The sequence below is a fragment of the Myotis brandtii genome, unplaced genomic scaffold, assembly GCF_000412655.1.
Source record: "Myotis brandtii unplaced genomic scaffold, ASM41265v1 scaffold363, whole genome shotgun sequence".
NCBI classification, from domain to species: Eukaryota; Metazoa; Chordata; class Mammalia; order Chiroptera; family Vespertilionidae; genus Myotis; species Myotis brandtii.
In genome coordinates, this window is record NW_005363938.1 from 3,519,806 (window position 1) to 3,531,720 (window position 11,915).

Below are 11,915 nucleotides of genomic sequence, written 5' to 3' on the forward strand. Positions count from 1 at the left end.
AGGGCGGGGCAGTTAATTAGCATATTCCCTCCTTATTGGCTGTGGGCGCCACCATCTTTGAGACAGCATGAGGGTCAATTAGCATATTCCCTCTTTATTAGTTAGGATTAAATTTATTGGGGTGCCCTAGCCAGTTTGATTCAGTGGAAAGAGCATCAGCCTGCAAACTGAAGGGTCCCAGGTTCAATTCCAGTCAAGGGCACATATCTCAGTTGCAGGCTCAATCCCCAGCCCTGGTCCAGGCACATGCAGGAGGCAACCAATTGGTGTGTCTCTCTCACATCAATGTTTCTGTCTCTCTATCTCTCCCCCTTCCCTCCACTCTCTCTAAAAAACTTATGGAAAAATATCTTCAGGTGAGGATTTAAAAAAAATTTATTAGGGTGACATTGGTTAATAAGATCATATAGATTTCAAGTGTACATTTCTATGACACATGATCTATATATTGCATTGTGTGCTCACCACTCACAGTCAAACCATCTTCTATCACCATATATTTGTCCCCTTTTAACCTCTACTAGCATCCCCCAACCCCTTCCCTCTGGTAACCACCATATTGTTGTCTATGAGTTTCATTTTTATATCCCACATATGAGTGAAATCATATGGGTCTTTGGAGACAACCAAAGTTTCCTTTAATGGATGATTAGATAAAAAAGATGTGGTACATACATACAATGGAATACTACTCAGCCATATTGCTATTTGTGACAACATGGATGGATCTTAAGAGTATTATGCTAAGCAAAATAAGTCAGTCAGAAAAAAGCTAAGAATCAATTCAGATTCTTGATCAAATTGGTCATACTTGTGTAGGAATCACAAGTAGCTGCAGCTTTGTTTTATGTCTAGAAGTTTTAGTTTCCATTTATTTTAGCAGCTTTGCTTAAGAGTTTTATAGTTTTTTCTGATAAGTTAAAGCTATTTCTGAAAAGTTAAGCCTTTTTTCCCCTCCATGAAGCTTCCTTCTTTTTTTAATAGTGGACTTTATCTCACTGAAAATAATAATGATAATAATAATAATGCCTCCAATAAATCATCCAAGTACTTGATGGCAAGGTAACTTTACAGTGTCTTATCTGGATCATAAAATCATATAATTGTTTAAGAAAAAGAATAACCATTCAAATTTAATATATATGAAAACCCACCCAACCTCTCCAATTAATTAAAGAAATAAAATACAAAACATCACATAGCATTTTTCACTTATCAAAGATGAAATACCAAAATAGTATGGGTGTATTTGTAGAAAATAGTTATTTTAATGGCAGTTAGAGCAATATCTATCAAAATTCATTTTCACATTAATTTCCATTCTAGACCAAAGTCATAAAATTTTAGAGCTGAAAGGAATTTTATTATAAATATCCAGACCAACTCCATCATTTTCTAAATGAAGAAACTGAGATACAGATAGCTACCCAAGATCACACAGTCAGACAATAGTAAATTCCTTTTGTCTTTCTCAAGATTTTCCCTAGAGTATAGTCTAGGAACTCCTGATCCTAAATTTAAAATATCTTATTTTCATGGAGAGTCCAAGATGCCTAATGCCTAATATTTTATATAATACTAGAGGCCCTATGCATGAAATCTGGGCAAGAGTAGGCCTTCCTTCTCCCAGCTGTTGGCACTGGCTTCCCTCTGGCACCCGGGACCCGGGCTTCCCTTGCAGCCCGGGCTTCGTCCCGAAGGTCTTCCGGAAGGATGTCCGGTCTAATTAGCATATTACGCTTTTATTATTATAGAAGATTTTCACCCACTTTTCTTCATTATCCCAGAATCACTGAAGGAAATGCTGATCCATTGATTGAGCAAATTGTTTTGAACAATAGTATAATGACAAAATTGAACCTGTCTTATTTAAAATCCATGACTCATGTTTATCGCTCTAAAAACACTGAAGTATATAACAAGCACCTAAAAATATTCTTGGCATTGTGCTGTCCTCCAAAATGTAAGCTATTAGAGTACAGGAACCTCATTTTCCATATTCAGTACCAAGTACAGCACTCATCGCCCAGTAAGTGCTCAATAAATTCAATCATTGGAGAGGGAGAGATATTTAAAATATCATGAAGAAAAGTGTTCATTAAAGATATTCTATACATGAAAAGTATTAGTGAAAACAGAATGCAAGCCCTTGCTAGGTGACTCAGTTAGTTGAAGTGCCATCCCATACATCAAAGGGTTGCAGGTTCAATTCCCAATCAGGGTACATACCTAGGTTGTTGTTCGATCCCCAGTTGGGACGCTATAGGAGGCAGTCAATCAATGTTTCTCTCTCACATCAATGTTTCTCTCAAAAAACACACACCAATAAAAACATATCCTCAGGTGAGGATTAAAAAAGAAAGAAAAAAACAGAATATAAAACAGCATAATCCACCTTAAAATGAATGTCAAGTTGTTCTAACCCCTGGGCTCTGGAAATTCACAACCTGGTTCAGGACATCTGTTCCCTGAGCCATATTGCCCAGGCCTCTCACTCCAAGTACCCAGGCAGCTTTACCTCCCTGTGTGGATGTTCTTGGGCTCAGTCCAGATGCCCACCAATCCCACATCACAGCCAAGGTACCTACAAATGTTCTTGTCCTGAAAACAGAAAGTCGGCTTTTATCAAGAAAAATTCATTCTCCTTTTGTGGGACGTGCCTTGTTGTTGCCTAGGTGTGAATAAAAAGAAAATAGAAAGCGATGCCTTGTTTAAACATTTTAGGGGATGGTGTGCCCCACCCATCAATCTTCCTTCTCAAGCCAGAAAAGAACCCAGTCTTTGTTTCTAAGAGATCATAAGAGCAAGAATGAGGGGGTGCAGGTCAATCGAGGGGGGGGGAGGAGACATATGTAATACTTTAAACAATAAAAATTTTTTAAAAAGAGCAAGATGAGGGGGTGCAGGTCAATCGAGGGGGTGGGGGAGGAGACATATGTAATACTTTAAACAATAAAAATGTTTTAAAAAGATCAAGAATGATCCTACCTCAATAGACTCTTCATAAAGGCACAACCATCACCCTTTTATTTCTTACCCGCTGGACCACTCTTCCTTATGATGCCCCTAGGAACATAAAGCCATCTCAGTCTCACCCAAACCCTACAAACACCATCTAAGAGAAATTCATTAGGCAATAGGCGGTAGAGTGGCAATTCCCTTGGATTGGGTCCCCTATCTGCCTCTACTAGTTGTGTGACCTTTAGTAAATCACATCACTTCTATGAGCTTTCACTTCCTCAGTGACAAAATGAGAACAACCCAAATTCCTACTTTACAGGACTGCAATGAGTCCTAAGTAAGGTGCTAGGTGCAAATGCTCAATCGCTTGTCATTTTTATTGCCACGACTCCAGTCGGTCAAATATGACCACTGTCCTCCCTGCCTTTGGTTTTGCATCTTACATTGAGGACTGAACTAACTCCACAGTTACAAGCCTTGAAGAACACTTCCCCGAGGACTCCAATTAATAATGATGATGATGAGCTCTGGCTGGTGGCCCAGGTGGTTGGAGCGTCATCCTGTGCACCAAAGGGTTGCAGGTTCGATTCCCGGTACCTGGGTTTCAGGTTTGATCCTCAGTCAGGGTGCGTAGGAGAGGCATTTGATAGATATTTCTCTCTCACTCTCTCTCCCTTCCTCTCTCTCTAAAAGTCAATAAAAACACATCTTCCTCTGGTGAGGATTAAAAATAATAACGATGATGATAACAATAACAATGCCAGCTAATATTTACTGAGGACTTACTATGTTCATGAGTGGTATTTGCTAAGCATGTTACATGTGCTGTCTTAACTTCTCGGGTGACCCTGCAATGTAGATTCCATCATCACGATGTAAAAACTGAGCCTGAGAGAATGGAGTGGCTTGCCCAAGATTACCCCACTACTAAGTGATGAAGCTGTGATTCATTTCCAGGCAGTCTGTCTTCAGAGCCTTTTCTTTCTTGCAATACTCTAGAATTTTCTCTCTCCCTTCAGAAATCCATATGTAGCACACCTGGGTTTCACTGTTCTCTAAGCTTCTATGTGATTGAATATTAAATCTTTAATTAAACTATTAGGTCATGGTGGGCTGGGTCACCATCCTTATTTTGGTGTCCAGCAGAACACCTAGTCTGATGCCACATACCTAGTAAGTCCTTGCTAATTGATTACCTCTAACCACTTCCTCCCTTCTCTAAGTCATCAGTTAAACAAAGATCGTTTAAGATGACCTCGTTTCCCACCACTCTCCCTCTCGTTCCCTCTGGCCCAGCCTCACTGGCCTCCTTGCTCTGACTCAAACACCCATGTACACATCCACCTCAAGAACTCTGCGCTTGCTGTTTTCTTCTTGGAATGTTTTTCCCACCGATATCCACATGGCTCACTCTCTTGCTTCTTCAAGTTTTTATTCAAAACTCCCCTTCTTCAGAAGACCTTCCCTGATCACTCTGTTTAAAAATCAAAATCTCCTTGATTCCTCAAGAAATTAAAACCAGAACTATCATAAGATCCAGCAATCCCACTTCTGGGTACATACCCAAAGGAAATGAAACCATTATCTTGAAGAGATATGTGTACACCCATGTTTATTGTAGCTTATTCACAATAGCCAAGGCACAGAAACAACCTAAGTGTTCATCAGATGAATGAATAGAGAAAATATGGTGTATATATATATATAGAATGGAATGTTATTCAGCCTTCAAAAAAGAGGGAAATCCTGCCATTCGCCACAACATGGATAAAACTGGAGGGTATTATGCTAAGTGAAATAAGTCAGACAGAGAAAAACAAATACAGCATGGTATCACTTATATATGAAATTTTTTAAAAAAATAAAGTCAAACTCATAGAAATGGAATAGAAAAGTGGTTGCTAGGGCCAGGGGGTTGGGGGCTGGATAGGGAGAAGTTGGTAAAAGGGTACAATCTTTTAGCTATAAGATGAAGAATGGCTGAGGGTCTAATGTAAAACATAGTGACTGTAGTTGATAACACTGTATGATAGAATTGAAATATGCTAAGAAAGTATAACTTAAATGTTCTCACCAAAAAAAGGGGGGGAGGGTAAATATGTGAGGTTATTGATGTGTTAATTAACTCAATGGCAAGAATTCTTTTATAATGTATACATATGTCAAATCATCATGTTGTACATTTCAAATTTTCACAATTTTATTTCTCAATTATATTTAAATTTTAATTAAATTAATTCCTAACTCCCACCACTCCCTCTCTGCTTTCCTTATCTCCTCCCCTTGCATAATTTTCTCCATTGAATTAATCACCTTCCTATATGCTATATACCAGTGGTTCTCAACCTTCCTAATGCCGCAACCCTTTAATACAGTTCCTCATGTTGTGGTGACCCCCAATTTCATTGTTACAAATTAAAGCATAGTGATTAATCACAAAACAATATGTAATTATATATGTGTTTCTCGATGGTCTTAGGCGACCCCTGTGAAAGGGTCATTCAACCCCCAAAGGGGTCACGACCTACAGGTTGAGAACCGCTGCTATATACTTTGTTTTTTGTTGTTGTTTAGCATCTATCTCTTCCCACTAGAATATAAAGTCATAAAAAAAAAAACCAGGGGTGGGACTCCAACTCCAGGGCTCTTTCTACTGCACTATATTAAATGCATATTCCCAATTACCCTAGCACCAAGCCTTTTGCCCACTTTATTGACTGTTCTCACCCCGGCACCCAGAATATGACCCGGAATACAATAGGTAGTCAGTAAATATATGCTAAGCATCTCTGTCGCCTACTTGGCCTTGCCCCTCCCGCAGCAGAAATTCTACAAAGAAAAACAGTTTCTCTCCCATTTTCTGGGTCCTACAAGCAGCCTGAAAAATCAACCCTTTTTTGACAGCCTCCCAGAGGTCCTGAGGCGTCCAGCTTCCCCACTGGGCCGCGGCGGGCTTTCCCCTGTGCCTACAGGCCGGAAATAATTCCTAACAAGGCGGTTGAGGCCAAGTGGCCTTCATCGAGGAAGATAAAATCAGTGGGAAAGCTGGCCAGGCTCAATCTGAATTATACAATTTGCTTCTGCAAAGTAGGGGTCTGTTTCTCCTAAAGAAAAACAATCTGGAAAACGAGCGGACCTGTGGTCTGAGAAGCATCATCCCATAGGAGCGAGCCCATTCAGCAGTGAGCCCTCCCAGCTCTACCACCTGACGAACAGGACAAAAGACCAAAAAGCCTGCAGACCCCGCTGGCCTGACCTTGCACTTGGGCCTCCTAAGTTGAAAGCAGTGTGCTGTGTGTTTTTCAGGCCACTATTAAAGTGCCTTTCATTCGCAGGATGACGCCTATTTCACCACAGAGCTGTCTCAGGCTTTGCAAACCTCTCCCTGTCATCCCTGTCCCAAACCTTCGTGGAGGGTGACTATTGTCTAACTCAAAAGGACATCTTTATCCTCATGAGAAAAGATTGGGTCCAGTGACCTACTGTAATTAGAGTCTCAGGGTCCCCTTCGCTCTCCCCTGGCGGAATCACGGCATTTAACATGGCGTGGGAGGAGTGGACGTACCCAGCCCTGGCTTTTTTACTTCTTCATCGGTAGACCTTTGACAAGTCAATAAACCTCTCTGGACATCAGGTTCACCGAGCACATATTATTGTGGTAAGGAGAGAGAATTATACCAGTTTGAAGACAGAGCCTGAATTCGAACCAAACTCTTGAGGCCCCTTGAAGGCCATGATCTTAACCCTTACTTTGCACCACTTCCCTCATTCATCTCTATGGCACAGGTCTCCCTTCCCCTCTAACATTTTAGTTTCTCTTCTCTCAGACAAGGGGATTTTTTTTTTCAAGTTCTGTGGATGGTTTTAACAAAACGACACATTTTCTTTTTTGATATCACCTGAAATAATCACAGTCCTTACTGTTCGTGGAGCATCTGATAAAAAAAAAAAATAAGGCAAGTGTAAACATTATGTCTTTCCAGGACTCAATTTACACAAATTACATATTAGATAGAGCAGGCCCAAGAAGGCATTGTGTCTGGAGAGGAGTGAGATGATGTCAGCATCAGAAAACAGCACAAGCACAGCTCGGAAAGCTTTAAAAATGGGATGTAGCGGCAAGGGGGGGCGAGGCGTGCAGACGCTGAAACATTCTCCTCGATTACAATGTCACTATTTTCTGGTTTAATTAGAATCAGATAGTGCGCAATATAATTATCACCTGATAACATAATTCCAGCAAACATGGAAGAGGAATATTCAAGTGACTGAAGCATGAACATAATTCACCTCAAGCAAAGGAGAGAAATTGTATTAGCAAAATGCCGCCAGATTCACTAATTAATTTGCTATATTATGCATGACAGGAACCAGTGTAGAACAGAAGAAAGCCTGATTTTTCTGAGTTAGGGAGGTAGCAGTGGATGTGCTTTCTCATCATTTATTTCTGCAATGGGTTCATTATTTGATCAAGATTGGCTAAAAGGGGATTCCACAGGGTAGAACCAGAGTACAGCGATGAGCTGGTGGAGTCAGTGTACTTATCCAGTTAGCAGATGTCAGAATCACTCTGCATCACCACTAGCAATCTTCATTTAGAGAGCTTCTTTCTCCACTACTTCTCCAAAAACCCAAGAAATGGGCAAATTAGCAGGTGCATTTCCTGGCCAATTCATCAGTAGGAGTTGATAGTCTTCAACTCTATTGTGTTTCCTTGTCTCCCACAAATTACTGGATTTCTAATGAAGGCAACCAAAATAATATCAAATTCTTATTGTCTTACCGTGAAGGGACAGACTTGCACAAGGCTGAAATTTTCATTACATCTTTCAACCTATCCATTGACAAAAATTTGGATTGAGATCTATAGTGTATGCCTTCAAATTATTTACTTATAAGCTTTCACATAGTGATTAAGGATTTAAAGTCTGCACCAGACACACCCGGGCTGGAACCTTTGCTCTGCCACTGGGGAATCTTGGTCAGGTCACTTCGAAGTCTCTCTGATCTTCAGTTTCCTCATCTGGGCACTGGAGCTGTATTCACCACATGAATGAGATCATGTTCATCAAGGGTTTTGTTGAGTAAGTTGCCACCTTGTCATTCTGCCCTATTGCTGCTCCTGTTGCTGAGATCCAGACGAGAATGCAAGGAGCTGGGCACAGCTGGCCTCTTGGAGACCCACTGGCACCATCACTCCCCAGGAATGGAAGAAGCCCTTCCCCCTTGGTTCACCACAGCTCCCCAGAGACCATTTTGAGAATCTGCAGAAGCTTTGAGTGTCATAGAAAGATAGCACAACACCAAGGCTAACTCCCAACCAGTAAGATGTTAGATTTTAATCCAACCATAGCCGACATGAGAATCACTCTGCTTCACTGCCAGCTGTCTTGTAGAGAGCTCCTTTCTTCACTACAGCACCCGTCTGTACCCTAAGTGACATTAAATGTAAATGGTCTAAGCACACACATTATGAGACAAAGATTAACAGATTGAGTTTTAAAAAGCAAGATCACACTTTATGTTGTTTACAAGGAACCCACTTTAAATGTAAAAGCATAGATGGGTTAAAGGTAAAGAATGAAAAAGTATACGCTCTGCAAATGCTATTGAAATCTGTATATTTATTATGTGTATGTTACATAACAAAAGAGCTTCAAACCATAAGACAAAACCTAGTGGAACTGAACGGAGAACGGACAAATCCACAATTGCACTTGGAGACTTTTCAACTATAATCTCAGTTATTGATACAACAGTAGACAGGAAATCAGTAAGAATATACACAACAATCAACCACGCTGATCTAATTGACTTGAATAGAATATTCTACTCAACAACGACAGAATACACATTCTTTTCAAGTCTACACGGATCACTCAACAAGATTATTCTAGTTAATAAAGCAAACTTTTTCAAGCTGAAAAGAAGCAAAGTTTGTTCTGTGATCATAAGAAAGGTCTCAAATCATGCCTCAGTTTATACCTTAAGAAACTAGGAAAAAATAAAATATACCCAAGGCAAGAAGAAAGAAGGAAATACTAAAGATAAGTGAAAATCAATAAAATTGAAAACACAAAAATAGTAGGGAAAAATCATGAAACCAAAAGTTGTTCTTTTAAAAAAATCAATAAATTCAATTAACCCTTAGCCAAACTGACCAAGGGAAAAAAGAGACAAGATATAACCTATCAACAGCAAGAATTAAAGAGATGACAGCACTACAGATACTGTGAATATGAAGATGATAATCAGGAAATATGAACAGCTTTATACCAACATATTCAACCACTTAGATGAACTGGACAAAGCCCTTGCAAGCTACCAGCCCTGGCGAGTTTTCTCAGGGGTTAAAGCATAGGTCTGCAGCCCAAAGGCTAGCGGGTTTGATTTCCAGTCAAGGACACCTACTTGATTGCAGGTTCACTCCCCGCCCCTGGTCAGGACTCCTGCAGCAGGCAACCAGTCAATGTGTCTCTCTCACATAGATGTTTCTCTCTCCCCTCCTCCTCCCTCCCTTTCACTCTCTCTAAACATCGATGGGAAAAATATCCTCGGGGAGGATTTAAAAAAGAAACGAAAAGAAAAACACAAGCTACCAAAGCTCACTCAAGAAGAAACAGAAGATCAATATATAAAAATCAATAAATAGATGAAACACTTTTTAGCTTAAAGAAATCAATTGTATTCTATACACTAGTAATGAGCAATCCAAAAATAAAATTAAGACAAATCCATTCACAGTAGCACAAAAAGAATAAGATAAGAATAAATTTAACAAAGAAGTGCAAGACTTGTACATCGAAAACTACAAAAACGGTACTGATAAAAATTTAGAAGTAGCTGAACAATTGGAGAGACATCCCGTGTTCAAGGATGAGAAGACCTATATGATAAAGGTGGCAATTCCCTCCAAATTGATCTCTAGATTTAACACCATTCCTATCAAAATTCCAGAAGCCTTTTTCTCAGAAAGCGGATACTAAAATGCACAGTGGTTCCCCTTATCTACAGAGGATTCTTGCCAAGAACCCCAGAGGATGCCTGAAATGGTAAGCCTTATATAAACTCTATTATTTCCTATACATACATACCTATTATAAAATGTAATTTTACATTAAGCACAGTAAGAAATTAACAACTAATAATAAAATAGAATATGTAATAATATACTGTAATGAACTTTATGTGAATGTGGCATTATTAAGTGAAATAAGGGTTATTTGAACACAAGCATTGTGATACCAGGACAGTCAATCTGATAAGCAAGCCAGCTACTAAGTGACTAATGGGCAGGGAGCATCTACCCTGTGGAGACGCTGGACAAAGGGACAATTCACGTCCAGGGTGGGATGGAGCAGGATGGTTGACATTTCATCACAGTAGTCAGAATGAAGGGCCATGTAGAACTTATTAATTGTTTACTTCTGGAATTTTCCATTTAATATTTTCAGATCACAGTTGATGCAGGCAACTAACATCACGAAAAGGGAAACCACTGATAGGGGGACTACTGCATATGAAAAAGCCAAGGCCCTCGCATAGCCAAATAACTTTGAAAAACAAGTTGGGAGAAATTGCGTTTCCCAATTTAAAAACTACGAGCATTTAAAATAGCATCAAAAGACAGAAAGCACGTAGGGAAAAAAAATGTGCAAGATCTGTATGCTGAAATTGACAAACACTGATGAAAGAAATCAAAGATAACTTGAATATATGGAAACAAATACTGTGTTCATGGACTGAAAGGTTCAATATTGTTAAGGTGCCAATTCTTCCCAAGTATGAATTCAATTCAAGTCCAATCAAACTCCCAGTAGGATTTTTTGTAGAAATCAACAACCTGATTCTTAAATTTATATAAGAAGGCATATGAACTAGAATAGTAAAAAATTTAAGATGAACAAAGTTAGAGAATGCACACTACCTGATTCCAAGACTTACTATAAAGCTACAGTATTCAAGACTGTGTGGTATTGGTGAAGAGATAAATTAAAATAAATTTTAAGATGAACAAAGTTGGAGAATGCATACTACCTGATTTCAAGACTTACTATAAAGCTAAAGTATTCAAGACTGTGTGGTATTGGTGAAGAGATAAATGCATAGATCGATAGAACAGAATAGGGAATCCAGAAATAGAGTCACACAAATATGGGCAACTTATTTTTCACAAGGTGCAAAAGCAATTCAATGGCACTGGAACAAATGATTGGACATCCATAAGCAAAATAATGAAGTTCAACCTAGATGCCACATGATCTGTAGTAATTAGCTCAAAAATGGATTATAGACCTGAATATAAAACCTAAACTCATAAAACTTCTAGAAGAAAACATGGCAGAAAACCTCCATAACCTTGGGTTAAAGAAAGATATTTTAGATACGATACCAAAAGCATAATCCATGAGTGGAAAAAATTGACAAATTTTACTTGACCAAAATTTAAAATGTCTCTTCAGTAGGCACTGTTAAGAGAATTGAAAAGGCAAGCCACAGACTGGGAAAAACATATGCAAAACATATATCTTATATCTGGACTTATATCCAGAATATATATTTTAAAAAAAACACACACACTTGAAATTCAATAATAAGAAGCAAGCAATTCAGTTTTTAAAAATAGGCAAAAGAGCCCGGCCAGTGTAGCTCAGTGGTTGAGTGTCGACCTATGAACCAGGAAGTCACAGTTCCATACCTGGTCAGGGTACATGCCCAGGTTGCAGGCTCCATCCCCAGTAGGGGGAGTGCAGGAGGCAGCTAATCAATGATTCTCTCTCATCTTTTTTTTTTTTTGTAATATATTTTTATTGATCTCAGAGAGGAAGGGAGGGAGACAGAGATAAAAACATCAATGCTGAGAGAGAATCATTGATCGGCTGCCTCCTGCACACCCCACACTAGGGATCAAGCCCACAACCAGGGCATGTGCCCTGACCAGGAATCAAACTGTG